The sequence below is a fragment of the Sminthopsis crassicaudata genome, chromosome 2, assembly GCF_048593235.1.
Source record: "Sminthopsis crassicaudata isolate SCR6 chromosome 2, ASM4859323v1, whole genome shotgun sequence".
Lineage (NCBI taxonomy): Eukaryota > Metazoa > Chordata > Mammalia > Dasyuromorphia > Dasyuridae > Sminthopsis > Sminthopsis crassicaudata.
The window spans coordinates 272,821,779-272,835,522 of NC_133618.1; the positions used below are offsets into that span (position 1 = coordinate 272,821,779).

The 13,744-nt window shown below is 35.5% G+C and overlaps 1 protein-coding gene across 2 annotated transcripts in view; it reads left to right on the plus strand.

Annotated features, from left to right (window-relative positions):
* The first annotated feature begins 339 nt into the window (after window positions 1-339).
* Window positions 340-13,744, plus strand: part of SNAP23 (synaptosome associated protein 23) — a 49,284-nt gene continuing 35,879 nt past the window's right edge. The window contains exon 1 of one of the 2 annotated variants that reach the window (XM_074289390.1): window positions 340-492. The gene's annotated coding sequence lies outside the window, so the exon portion shown is untranslated. Of the gene's footprint in view, window positions 493-9,309; window positions 9,474-13,744 lie in introns of those variants that run through there. The other variant, XM_074289391.1, reaches the window with a different exon arrangement.

Genomic DNA, 13,744 nt, shown 5'->3' on the forward strand with positions numbered 1-13,744 from the left:
ATATCATTTTCTAATGGACAGGAATTGGGTTGTTCTTGTTTTATCTTAGTATCTTCAGTACAATGTGTGACTTGCCATGACTTGCCAAATAAATACTTTGTTGAATTGGGTTGTTTTTAGATCAGCTGCACCTGTATTTGGTTTCACAAAAGCCTGGGAAATAAAGAAATAGAACTTTACATGCATCATCCAACTCCTTCAAAAACAACTCATCACTAACTGATCTACTAGATTGGACAGCAGTTCTTTTTCTGGGTGGAAGATTTAAACCTCCCTCTCCTGTACGCTGATTGGCAGTAGCTCCAGGGGCGTGTCCTGGTAGGTGGTGCCGGAGTTGGGGAAGTACGCAGGCGCCTGTTGGGGGCGGGGCAAAGGGGGAAAATGTGGAGGGTTCTGAATACGCATGCGTCAGGGGGGACGCAGCCCAGAATCTTATCTTTGACCAAGTCCGGTTTGAAGAAGATTGGAAGGAGCAGGAGGCGAAGTTCTCTGGTGAGTAGAGACCCCAGGTTCGGGGTCCTGGAGTCGGGGCCAGGGGAACTGCTGGGGGAGATTCTGGAAGAGAAGAAAAACTTCGCGTGACTTGAAAAAAAAATGGTGGAGAGGCGAATAATGAGAGAAGAAAAATGACGGGGAAGAGGCTCGGGCGCTGGGATGGGGGGGAGGGGGAGGAGGAGAAGGGGGAGGGACAGGGACCGGGAAGTGGAGGGAGGGGGGGAGAGTCAGTCCGACTTCGCGGTCCCTGACCTGAGAGGAGGGTGGCAGCGGTGCGGACCCCCCTGATGGGAAGGGAAGCATGAAGTTAACCATTCTTACTCTCCCCTCGGAGGAGGGTGCGTGTGTATGGGTATGTGGATACATAGAGTGTAAGGATACGTTTCATGACAGCGGTGTACGCGCACCCCGGGGCTGCGTGTCGCGGTGGCTGTGGAGGCGCCTCAGTGCGAGGGTCCCCCGGCCTGCCGAGCCCGAGCCGCTCTGGTCCCGACGAAGGGCGTGTCCGAGAAGCCTCCTTACGGGCCGGTGGCTTTGATGCTGCCACAGAGTCCCTAAGTCAGGAGTGGGAGAAGGGGAAAAGTCCCTCCAGCGGGGGGAGCTTTGGGGGGCTGTTTAAAGCCTCCCTTCCCCTTCTTGCTCTCCGACCCCTCCCGCCGTGACCATTAGTTACTCTGCAGGTGGGAAAGGAAAGATGATCCACAGAGAAAGTTGAAGGAAAACACAGGCTGGTCCATTGAGAAGTAGTCATTTTCCTCCGCTTGTCATCTCCTCAAGATGTAATTAATGGCTGGGAGAGGGAGCTGAAGTACCGAAGGGAGTTACACTTCCACCCCGGTGATGAGTGCACTTTGAGCTGCTTTGAAACACGGTATTGCAAGTATTAACAGACACCGTTCTATGTAGTCTCGTCTTCCTGAAAGCTGGCCTTCAGTCTGCCATGGGGCTCATCCAGTACAATAGAGTTACTGCCAAATTACAAGTAAAAATGTGATGGCCCTCTAGGTCCCCGCTAGGAAATGCCTGGTGATTTTTAAATCTGGGCATTGTTACGGATATGCTTTATAATTTTATATATTATTTAAAATTTTCTCCAATCCTGTTACTGCCAATGCCAAATTTTTGATTACACGTGCTTTATAAATCCTTATTTATATAAAATCACGTATTAGGACAGATGTAGCTGCTCTTTTTCCACCACAGGAGCATAATTAAAGTGGTCATTTAAATTACTACCCTGTAGTTTATGTAGTTCTTTTTGGGGAGTCTGTAGTATATGGTCACTTGCTGGTTCATGTGTTTGTCATTGTTGTAAGATTCAAAGTGACTTTTGCTATTTTACTTCCCTGATAATATTGTACCATCAGTCTACTTCTTCTTCTCTGTATGACTTTATGTAAATATTTGTGGAACTTTCCTAATTTTGTAGATAATTATTATTACAGCATATAAGTGGTTTTATTTTTGTTTCAGTTACCTTAAGAACAGATATATCTCTCCTATTTAGAACATAGATGGGAAGCAAGAAGGGAAAAAAAAGGCTTGGGCAGCCAAAATGATATGATAAAATCCATATACTCAAATTTGCTTCCTTTACAAATCATGTCTTTTTTTTTTTTTTTTTTTTTTTTTTTTTTTTTTTTGCTGAGGCAATTGGGCTTAAGTGACTTGCCCAGGGTCACACAGCTAGGAAGTGTGAAGTGTCTGAGACCAGATTTGAACTCGGGGTCTCCTGAATTCAAGGCTGGTGCTCTATCCATTGCGCCACCTAGCTGCCTCTCATGTCTTCTTTCAAAGGAAATAACGACAGCAAAAATAGCTATTCTATTTGGTACAGTTTTAATGTATTGCTATTTGGTTTCCCATATTATAGGGGAAAAGATGGACTTTACTCCTAGAGGCCAATATTGAAAGATAAAGCATGTAATAGTATGTGGGACTATTTAATATAGGGTCAAATAGCTCTATGCACCTCAGTGATACAAAGGACATCACAGCTTATTATTGCTGAGTATAATAATTATTTATAATTTTGATCCTGATCCATAAAGATTAAATTATTTTCTTTATGCTTTAAGAAGGTTATTTGTATAATTGCCATCATATAGCATACATCAAAAAATTGCCATCATAAAGTTAATTTTTAAAAATATTGACATTTATGTATCTACCTTGAACTACATAGGTTAAATATGTACAATCCTTTTAAATGTATTTCCATGTTTGTTATATTTTATACTATCAGTAGTTACTTTAAATGGAGTTTCTCTCTGTAACTCTAACTGTTGGACATGTTAGTTATATTTTAAAAGAAAAATCAAAATAGGGAAAAAAACCACAAGAAAGAAGCAGCAAACAAAACAAAAAGGTGAAAAACTATGCATTGATCACATTGTCTCCATAGTTGTCTCTCTGTATGCCAGTCATTTTCCATCCCAAGTCTATTGGAATTGCCTTGGATCACTGTATTGCTGAGAAGAACCAAATTCATCACAGTTGATCATCACATAAGCTTGCTCTTACTTTGTATAATGTTCTCTTGATTTTGCTCACTTTACTTTGCATCAGTTCACATAAGTCTCTATAGGCCTTTCAGAAATCATTCATCTTGCTGATTGTTTCTTATAGAACAGTAATATTCTATAACATTCATATACCACAATTTATTCAGCCAATCTCCAATTGATGGCCATCCATTCAGTTTCCTGTTACTACAAAACAAGTTGTTACAAACATTTTTGCACTTGGATCTTTTCCCCTCTTTAATGATCTCTCTGTATATAGACCCAATAGTGAATAGTGAGTACTACTGGATCAAGGGGTATGCTTGAGCAGAGCTCCAAATTGCTCTCCAAAATAGAGCATTTCAACAATGCATTAGTAAATCAGTTTTCCTACATCCCCTCCAACATTTTAAACATTTTTTTTTTTTACATAAGGTTAAAAAATTTTTTTGGTTGTTAAATTTATGAAACTTTTGCAGTAGAAAACATTTTCCAGTTATGTGACCTTGGCCAAGTCTTTTATGAAACTGTTTCCTTATTTGTAGAATACTACAAATATTATTCTCATTTACTGAAAAAAATGCATTGTAAAAGATAAAATACTAGCTACAAGTAACCACATATGTTTTTTATATTACTGGCAGTTAACAGATCTGAGGTTAGTCCCAATTTTTCTAAGTGCAAAATTTATATGAAACACTGTTCAATCATGTTTTGCTTCAGCTGTAAATTTTGAGAAGATTTGAATAAAAGGGGCTGACGTATAATCTGTGTTAAAGTAGAATAGTTAAATCAACTAATTTTGAAAACTAGTAGTCATTGGCCACCATTCCTTATTTGGTCTTTTTGCTGTGTGGGTTTGTTTGTTTGTTTGTTTTTAATGGGGATGGAGGAGAAAAGGTACTTTGTGGCTAAGGGAGAACATTTATCATCTTTTCAGTTCTCTTTCAACCTTTTCTCACTTTGTAGATTCAGTTCAAGTTACATTGCTACTCCTGAAAGATTAGGACAGAAATTCTTTTTACAGTTAATTTATATCATTTTAACTTGTATTGATTTTTAAAAAATATATAACCTTATCCTACTGAAAATTCTGAATAGCTTTTAAGAATGTTTCTGTTAAAACTAATGCAGACAAGATTAGAAGGGAAGCAATAAATGGGAAAACATTTTTACAATTAAAAGTTCTGATAAAGGCCTAATTTCCAAAATATATGGAGAATTGACTCTTAATTTATAAGAAATCAAGCCATTCTCAAATTGATAAATGGTCAAAGTATATGAACAGACAATTTTCAGATGATAAGTTGAAACTGTTTCTACACATATGAAAAGGTGTTCCAAATCCCTATTGATCAGAGAAATCAAAATTAAGATAACTCTGAGATGCCACTACACACCTGTCATATTGAGTAAGATGACAGGAAAAGACAATGATGATTTTGGAGGGGATGTGGGAAAACTGGAACACTGACACATTGTTGGTGGAATTGTGAACAGATCCAACCATTCTGGAAAGGAGTTTGGAACTATACTCAAAATGTTATCAAGCTGTGCAAACCCTTTGATCCAGCAGTGTTTTTATTGGGATTATATTCCAAAGAGATATTATAGAAGAGAAAGGGACCTGTATGTGCAAAAATGTTTGTGGCTGCCCTTTTCATAGTGGCTAGAAACTCGAAGTTGAATGGATGCCCATCAGTTGGAGAATGGCTGAATAAATTGTGGTATATGAATGTTATGGAATATTATTGTTCTGTAAGAAATGACCAGCAGGATGAATACAGAGAGGCTTGGAGAGACTTACATGAACTGATGCTAAATGAAATGAGCAGAACCAGGAGATCATTATACATTTCAATCACAATACTATATGAGGATCAATTCTGATGGAAGTGGCTGTCTTTGGCAATGAGATCATCCAGTTCAGTTCCAATTGATTAGTGATGAACAGAACCAGCCACACCCAGCGAAAGAATACTGGGAAATGAATGTGGACTGCTTGCATTTTTGTTTTTCTTCCCAGGTTATTTTTACCTTTCTATATCTGATTTCTAAATCTGATTTTTCTTGTGTAACAAGAAAACTGTATAAACATGTACACATATATTGTATTTAAGATATACTTTAACATGTTAAAAAAATGTTTTTGTTAAGTTGGATTAGAAAAATGTTTTATATGAAGGAAAGTATTTGCTACTTAATAAGCCTCAATATGAAAAATTCTACCTCAGTAGTACTTGCTAATCCAAGGTCACCATGATTTTTAGTGTTCTTAAGATAAAATTTTTTGTACATTATTAAATATTGAAATAATCCCTTTGTGTCTTCCTTCCCTCTGCTGTACCACTTTTTTGTCATATTAAAAGCCTTTGACAGTTTGTGTGGTTGAAGTATTTGTTATCTTGTGGACTTTTTTTTTTTTTATAGTTTTTTATTTACAAGATATGTGGATGAATAATTTTTCAGCACTGACAATTGCAAAACCTTTTGTTCCATCTTTTCCCTCCTTTCCCTCAGTCCCTCCCCCAGATGGCAGGTTGACCAATACATGTTAGATATGTTAAAGTATATGGTAAATACAATATATGTATACATGTCCATACAGTTATTTTGCTGTACAAAAAGAATCGGACTTTGAAATAGTATACAATTAACCTATGAAGGAAATAAAAAATGCAGGTACACAAAAATAGAGGGATTGGGAATTCTATGTAGTGGTTCATACTCATTTCCCAGAGTTCTTTTGATGGGTGTAGCTGGTTCAATTCATTACTGCTCTATTGGAACTGATTTGGTTCATCTCATTGTTGAAGAGAGCCATGTCCATCAGATTTGATTATCAGGTAGTATTGTTGTTGAACATTTCATTCAGCATCAGTTCATAAGTCTCTCCAGGCCTTTCTGAAATCATCCTGCTGGTCATTTCTTACAGTACAATAATATTCCATAAGTTTCATATACCACAATTTATTCAGCCATTCTCCAATTGGTGGGCATCCACTCAGTTTCCAGTTTCTGGCCACTACAAAGAGAGCTGCCACAAACATTCTTGCACATACAGGTCCCTTTCCATTCTTTAAGATCTCTTTGGGATATAAGCCCAATAGTAACACTATTGGATCAAAGGGTATGCATAGTTTAATAACTTTTTTCCTGCTTTTTTCCCTTCTTAACCTTGCCTCCTTTGTGGAACAGAGTACTGAAGTCAGAAGACCAGGATTCACATTCTTGTACTTGTACCACCACTATTACTTGCCCTTCTGGATTCAGTTTCCTTAAATTTTAATATGGTCTGTGAGATCACTTGCAGTTCAAAATCTGTGATATTATGACTTGATAGCTCATTGGATATGAGGGATGGGAGAGAAAAGAGTAAAAAACAACCCCAAATTACTGAATATAGTTATTGGAGGGATTATTGTATGGCTGTCAGAATAGAAGGATTTGTAGGAGAAAGATAACTGAGGTCAATCTAGTTAATTTAAGCTACTGGAGGAAGATCTGGGCAAAGATATCTTTGGGCAGTTGGAATTGCAGATCTGCAGCTCAGGAAATAGGTTAAAGCTAGAATTATAAATTTGGAAGTTTTTTCTGTGTGAGAGATTGATGAGGGGAAGGAGTGGGGAAAAAAGACTAAGAACAAAATATTGGAGCATGGGGCACACTTGATATTTTCTATTAGGTAGTAGTAATAGCGCCTGTGTAACGTTGTTTTGAGGATCAAATGAGAACTTGTTTCTGGTGTATAAAACACTTTGAAAGCCTTAAAGTGCTGAATAAATGTCTATCATCATCATTATTTCTAAAAGTTAATTAATAGTCATCCTGTGATGATGAGTGTTTTGGCACCTGCTTCTACTGTGATTAGCTAATAAGTCCAGGATATGATGAAATTTGCATTGATAGTGAAGGAATGTAAAATGAGTATTATGTAGATTAATAACTAGTTTAAATTTTTTTTGAAATAATTTTTGAATTTTTTTAAAACAATTTAAAACAATTCCTTTTGAATTTTATTTGGTTTTTAAGTTTTCACATTCTGTTGTGATATGGGAGCCACCTGCCAGTGCCTGCTGGACATCTAATTCAGACCGTAGAATGGCTCTCCTCATGTGAGAGGATGATGTTGGTGATACAAGGAGACTGAGAGGCAGTTGCTGTTCTCTGACCTCTCCACTGAGAGGTGGTTGCCTTTTCTGACCTCTCTCCTCTTTCCTCTACCTTCAATTTATTTCATTCCTAGTCTGTAAGGAACATCTGCATTAGTAAAGGCTTCTTTGCAGCTCCTTCAGATGTAAGGCTCTCTCAGAGAATTGACCTGCCCTTTCATTTAGGCATGGTCCTTAACAATATTCTATTCTAGAGTGGGAATAGATATGTGTTTTTTATTTGTAATTCTTCATGGACAATATTGATCATTATAAAATGAGGTGGTGTAACACATGTTACTAAGAAATTAATAATGCAAATTTTGAATATAATAATTTAAAACTGTATGGCTAGGTTTGGTGTTTTTAGACATGCTGGTGATCTTGTTTTTAAAATTATTTTCATTGTGACCTAAGTTAGAATTGGCTTCCTCTTGTATCCTATTGTTAATAATCACTAAAATGTCTTTTTAAAATTGACATTTTTATACATCTCTTCTTGTTATGAACGTCTTCACTATCAAGGTTAAGGAGCTTGGCTGTCCATCCACTTGGCTCAGCTACCTCAGGATAAAGAGAGCGACCTCCTGTAGTGGGCTTAAAAAGGGTCTGTGAGGTCACACACACAGCCAATCAGAGAGGGAGCCATCCCCCATTAAAAAGCTCTCTCAATATGGCCTGGATCCTGCTCTTGGGGCAATCCCTAGCCACAGAAGTTACTTCCGGGACACTCAAACCTCCTGTTTTCACTGGGTTTGACTTATAAAAGGACCGTTACATTATTATTATTATTATTATTTTACATTTGAGGAAGCTTAGGCAAACTAGCTGACTAATTGATTTGTTCAATCACACATTTAGTAACTATCTGAAGCCATATGTGGTCTTAGTTCTTCCTGACTCTAAGCTAAGCACTCTATCCATAATGTTATCTAACTGCTTCAATACATTTCTGTGTTGATCTTAGATTTATATTTGGAGTTATGCAAGCTGTTCCTTCAGAAAAAATTTGTTATGTAATCTTTTTTTAAAAATTGCTTTATTTAAAATTTTTTCATATTGTTTTTTTCTTCTGCCCCACACATTAAGAAGGCAAGAAGTAACTTGTACACTTGTAACTGTTGATTGGGTTTTGTGTGTGTGTGTGTGTGGTTTTGCTTTACTCCTTTTTTGTGGAAAGTTACATATGGTAAGAGAGGCAATCATAGCATCAGCTCTGGAGCTGGAAAGGAGCTGAAGGGTTATCATCTAGTCTCTAATTTCTTAAAATATGGGTCATAAGTGGACATGGGAAGGGTGTCACGAAATTATGATTTGTTATCAGTGAATATTTAATTTGTATACCCATTTTGTATCCCTGAAATCACATAAAAATTTCACAGGCACAAAGGGCATGTGAATGGGAAAAGTTTAAGAAATCCTGATTTAGTCCATTGGTATCAAACTCTAAAAAGAAACTGGGACCACTAAATGAACTAAATCCATATGAATTTAGCATACTACATCTTATTAATATTTGAAGTTTGATTGTATTTTTATTTTGTTATTTCCAAGTTCTTATCTCATTTAAGTCCCTTGATAGGCCGTCATTGTCTAACACCTCTGATCTAATTTTATAATTAAGGAACCCAAAGAACTTAAGTGATTTATTCAAAGTCATTTAGAAAGTAGGAGGCAAAATGGGGATTCAAAATCAAGGATTCTGACTTCAAAGTCAGCAACCTTTCTATTGTACAATGTTGGAAATTTAAAAAATAAGACATAATTAGTGTGTATATATACATATATATATGCATATATATGTATATATACACACTAATTATGTCTAATTTTAATTAATTTTTTTAATCACACACACATATAATTGTTCTCTAGAATTTTGTTATTGGCTTTGTTAGTTTTGCCTTTACATGTAGTGATCTTGTTTTTTGAACCAAAAAATTATAATACACATAATTCATATATACTATTTGTCTCTAATTTTTTTGATTGAATATTCCATCAGTCAAAAAAAGGTAAAGTGAAATCTTAGTAGAGGGAAAATCAGGATCAACTGCAATTTCGAATTCTTTCTATCCTTCATATATGATTTGGGTGGGGTTTTTATAGTCTTTTAAGAGTTCTAGATGTCACATCACAAAGAACAATGAGGTAAACATCAGAAAGAGTAGGGCTAAAGTGGATATGGTTAAGACATTTTGTGAATGGACTTTTAACTGGAGAATGCTTAGGTAATAAAATATTTTTTTAAGGCTAAAAAGGCCTTGTTTCTCCCAGTGATGGATTGCGTAACTGTCATCTGATCATCCTTCTGACTATCTTGGTAAGCAAGGATCACCAGATTGGTAACAAGATGAATCTTTCAGTCATATCAGTTCCCCAAGATTATTTACACAGTTGTGGAGAGCTTGAGCATATATATAGAGAGAGTACTGATATTGACAAAATCACCAGTGCCTAATTTACTAAAGTAATGGTATTGTACAGAGTAGGTCCTTAGACTTTCACTTCAACAAATATTTATTATCTCTGTTATTTTTAGTGACCAACTGCAATATATTCTGCAGTTATATTCTGCATTTCTAGAACAGCCCTAATTCCAGTAAGATGAACTGTACTTTTAACAAGTATGTAAGCATACTAAAAACTTTTTTTTTTAAGTAAACTGAAAATTTGAGAAATAACATTTTTTTGTAAAACCCATTCTGAACTCTGCTACCTCCATCATTTCTTATGCCACATTACATCAATTTCTTCTAGAGGTTAGGAAGACTACTTTCTTTTCTTGTTTGAAAGTATCCTTCCCCGTTGAACTGCTAACTAAATTTCTGCCCCTGGTCAGATTGTCATTTCCTTTTCCTAGCCCTTTTGTAGAATTGACATGATGAATACATCCTGAATTCAGTGAATATATAAAACTTAGGTTAGGTGTTCAACTGCACCCATTTTTTTCTCTATTCTTCTTAATTGTCCCTAGGACAATAGTCTTTCAGAATCCTAAGGATAGAGTTAGGAATTAGATCTTTGATTTCATTGGCATAAGGAACTCTCAGGTGAGGAAATACATTCTGCAATGTACCTTGGTCCCTTTTCTGTAATTGCTAGTATTAGAATCTTGTCCAGATCACTGAGAGATGCCCAGCAGGTGCCATCAGGATGTGTCAGAAGTAAGACTTGTAAGCCTTCTTGTCTTTGAAGGTGGCTCACTATTCACTATGCAAAGCCAATGATATAAAAATATTTATGTATTAATTAATAGCAACAGATCATTGATAACCAAACCTATCTTAAATTTCTAGGTAAGCAATTGTGCAGGTAAATTAAAAAAATGTTTATCTCATTAGTTCACATACTGTCCATACACAGTTATAATGCATCTATGATAATATCCCCTAATTAAATCTAAGGGGGATAATTCGAATTTGATTTAGAGGGTTGTATTAAATGAAGTTAAAAACTAATTACTAGGCTACTGAATAGAGGTATTATAAAAACAGCTAATAGATTTTGGAGGGATGTATTCCTAAGACTATACTCAAGTTATCTTAAAAGTGTTCAAAAGAACATAAGCAGAATATCTTCTAGTGCAGGGGTAAGGAAGGGTCTATAAGTGTATTTCAGTGGCTTTGTGAACTTCTGTGGGGGAAAATCTGAAAAACTTTTTTCAGTATTATTGATAGGCTTTTACTACTCTCTCTCTCTTTTTATATATATTTAAATTTAAAAACATCTTTCTGAGAAGGGAATTTGCTAAAGGAGTCCATGGTTAATATTTCTGTTCTTTAAAACAAATTTTAATTAATTTTTTTAATCAGCAAAATTTTTTTCTTTCCTTCCTGACTCCCATTAAGAGAAAAATAAAATCATTGTTACAAACACCTATAATTAAGCAAAGCAAATTTCTACTATTGATCATGTCCAAAAGAAAGATATATGTGCATACAGATTCCCTAAATTATTTCTTACTGTTTTCATCACATTTGCATATCATAATTTGTTTATCCATTCCCCAATTGATAGGTACCTCTTCTGATTCCAATTCTTTGCCAGCTCAAAAAGAGCTATAAATATTTCTATTCATCCTTAGAGTTTACTTTACTTAGAACCATTTTATTTCTTAATCTACTCTACTATTTATTCTCTTTTTTCCTTCCTAATTCCTTACTGGATAAAGTGTAATACCTTTATTCTGATGGCTAAATTTTTAAAGTTTATAGATAAGCTTATTTATCTTAGTTTACAGATATTTTTCTTTTCTTTCTGAAGAGGACTTATAGATAATCTAATTTAAATTTTTTTGTGACATTCCCCTAAGAGGAAGAAGCTGGTTTCCTGCTCTGTTTCCCCTTAACAGCAGCTATATTTGACCTCAGGATAACCTCCTTTTGTTGCTAAGGAATTTTCTCTTTGCTTTTGGTTGTACACCAAATTGCACTATCTTTTCTTTATATACCAGGACAACAAAATTTAGGCTTTTGCTTCTAAGTTATTGTTGATGATGATAAGATGTCCTTTAATCAGGGACAAATTAAATGCTCAGGATATCCTTGCTAATTTTATACAACTAGAAGAGAATAAGCTCAGTTAAAAATATAAATTTAAATATTTTGAAAGGAATTATTTTTATTCAAATAAGATAAGTATTAAGATGTAAAGTGAATATTAAGGTGTAAATGCAGATATTCTAGTTCAAAATAAGGTTATATAAATGTATCACAAACTTTACTGCAGTGGTCTCCAAACTTTTTTGAATGGGTACCCCATCAATAAAAAGTTTTTGGTCTCAAGTGCTCTATAAATATCTTTGTAAATCATGTAAATTCTAAGAAATGACCAGCAGGATGAATACAGAGAGGCTTGGAGAGACTTATATCAACTGGATGCTGAGTGAAATGAGCAAAACTAGGAGATCATTATACACTTCAGCAATACTGTATGAGGATGTATTCTGATGGAAGTGGATATCTTCAACACGGACAAAATCTAAACCAGTTTCAATTGGTCAGTGATGGACAGAATCAGCTACACCCAGAGAAGGAACATTGGGAAATGAGTGTAAACTGTTTGCATTTTTTGTTTTTCTTCCCAGGTTATTTTTACCTTCCAAATCTAATTTTTCCTTTGCAACAACAACAACATTCATATATCAAAAAAAAAAAAAAAAAATTCGGTTCTGCACATATATATTGTATCTAGGATATATTATAACATATTTAATATGTATGGGAATGCCTGCTCTCTAGGGGAGGGGATGGAGGGAAGGAGGGTAAAATTCGGAACAGAAGGGAGTACAAGGGATAATGTTACAAAAAATTACCTATGCATATGTACTGTCAAAAAAATGTTATAATTATAAAATTAATAAAAAATAATAATTACAAAAAAAATTTAAAAAATCATATAAATTCTATGGTATATGTGTGCATATGTAATATATTTCTTATAAATGTAAAAATGAAAATTAAAGGGCAAGATACAGATAAAAATAAATCATTTAAACATTTTAATAGTACAAAACTTTTTATTAAAATTTTTTTTTAGCAAAGTGATTGACTAATGCCCCAGTATTTTTGAAGTTTTTGTTTTGAAAAAATAAACACAAATGGTGTAACAATTTTTTTTTCTTTTTAACACTTTCTTTGTAGTTATTTGAAGGTCTTTATTTTATTTTGATATTTGGTCTTAGTGGTTGTCACAGATGAAAACGACACTTCACAGAGATACAAAGAAGTGCTCTAAAACTAAGATCAATGCCAGTTTTGTAATCTTATTTGAAGATGACAGGGAATAAGGTATTTCCAGAAGAGGCTTCATATCCAGGTCCCAGTGAATCCTTGAAAGCTTCCAGTTGCCAAATAGTCTAGAAAAGAGATGTCAAACGTGTGGCCTACAACATCTCCCACTGAGGCCTGAACCAGACCAATATGTAATTGGGAAATATTTAACAACATAAATTAATCACAAATAGCTGTATTCATGTGAGTGGTTTTCTACATCATTGTGTGGCCTGCAGGGGTCCTTGTGCAGTGGGCAGTGTCTCTTGTTTGTTATTTGAATTTGACATTACTCTCGTGAAAGGCCTGTGCTTAGGGATTGAGATTGAGACCTAAGGGCTTGGCTCCACCACTGGAGCACCCCTCCTAGCCACCCTCCTAGCATGAGGCTGCTTGGATCATCATCTAGGGTCAGATGAAATTTCAGGCTGGTCTAGGAGACCTGACAAGAATTTACTGACTAAGACACAGGATACAGACTGACATCTTAAATGTTTGCACTTCCAACTTTGTTTTTGTCAGTCCTCATCCTCTTTGTTTTCTGCAATTTGTGATGCTGTTCACATCTTCCACTAGGAAACTCCCTTTGTGGCTTCTTTAATAACATTGTTCTCCTTTGGTTCTCTGTATCTGCTTTTTTCTCCTCCTCAAAGCTTTAACCAAGGCTCTCTTTCCTCTGCATTCCATTGATGATCCCAGCAGCTCCTATGGGCTACTACCCTTGTGTCAGATCTGCCAAATCTTTGTCTCTTACTAATAATATCTCTCAATTCCAGCATCTGCCTTCTGGAGTGCCCCATTGCCATCTCCCGTTCAGCTT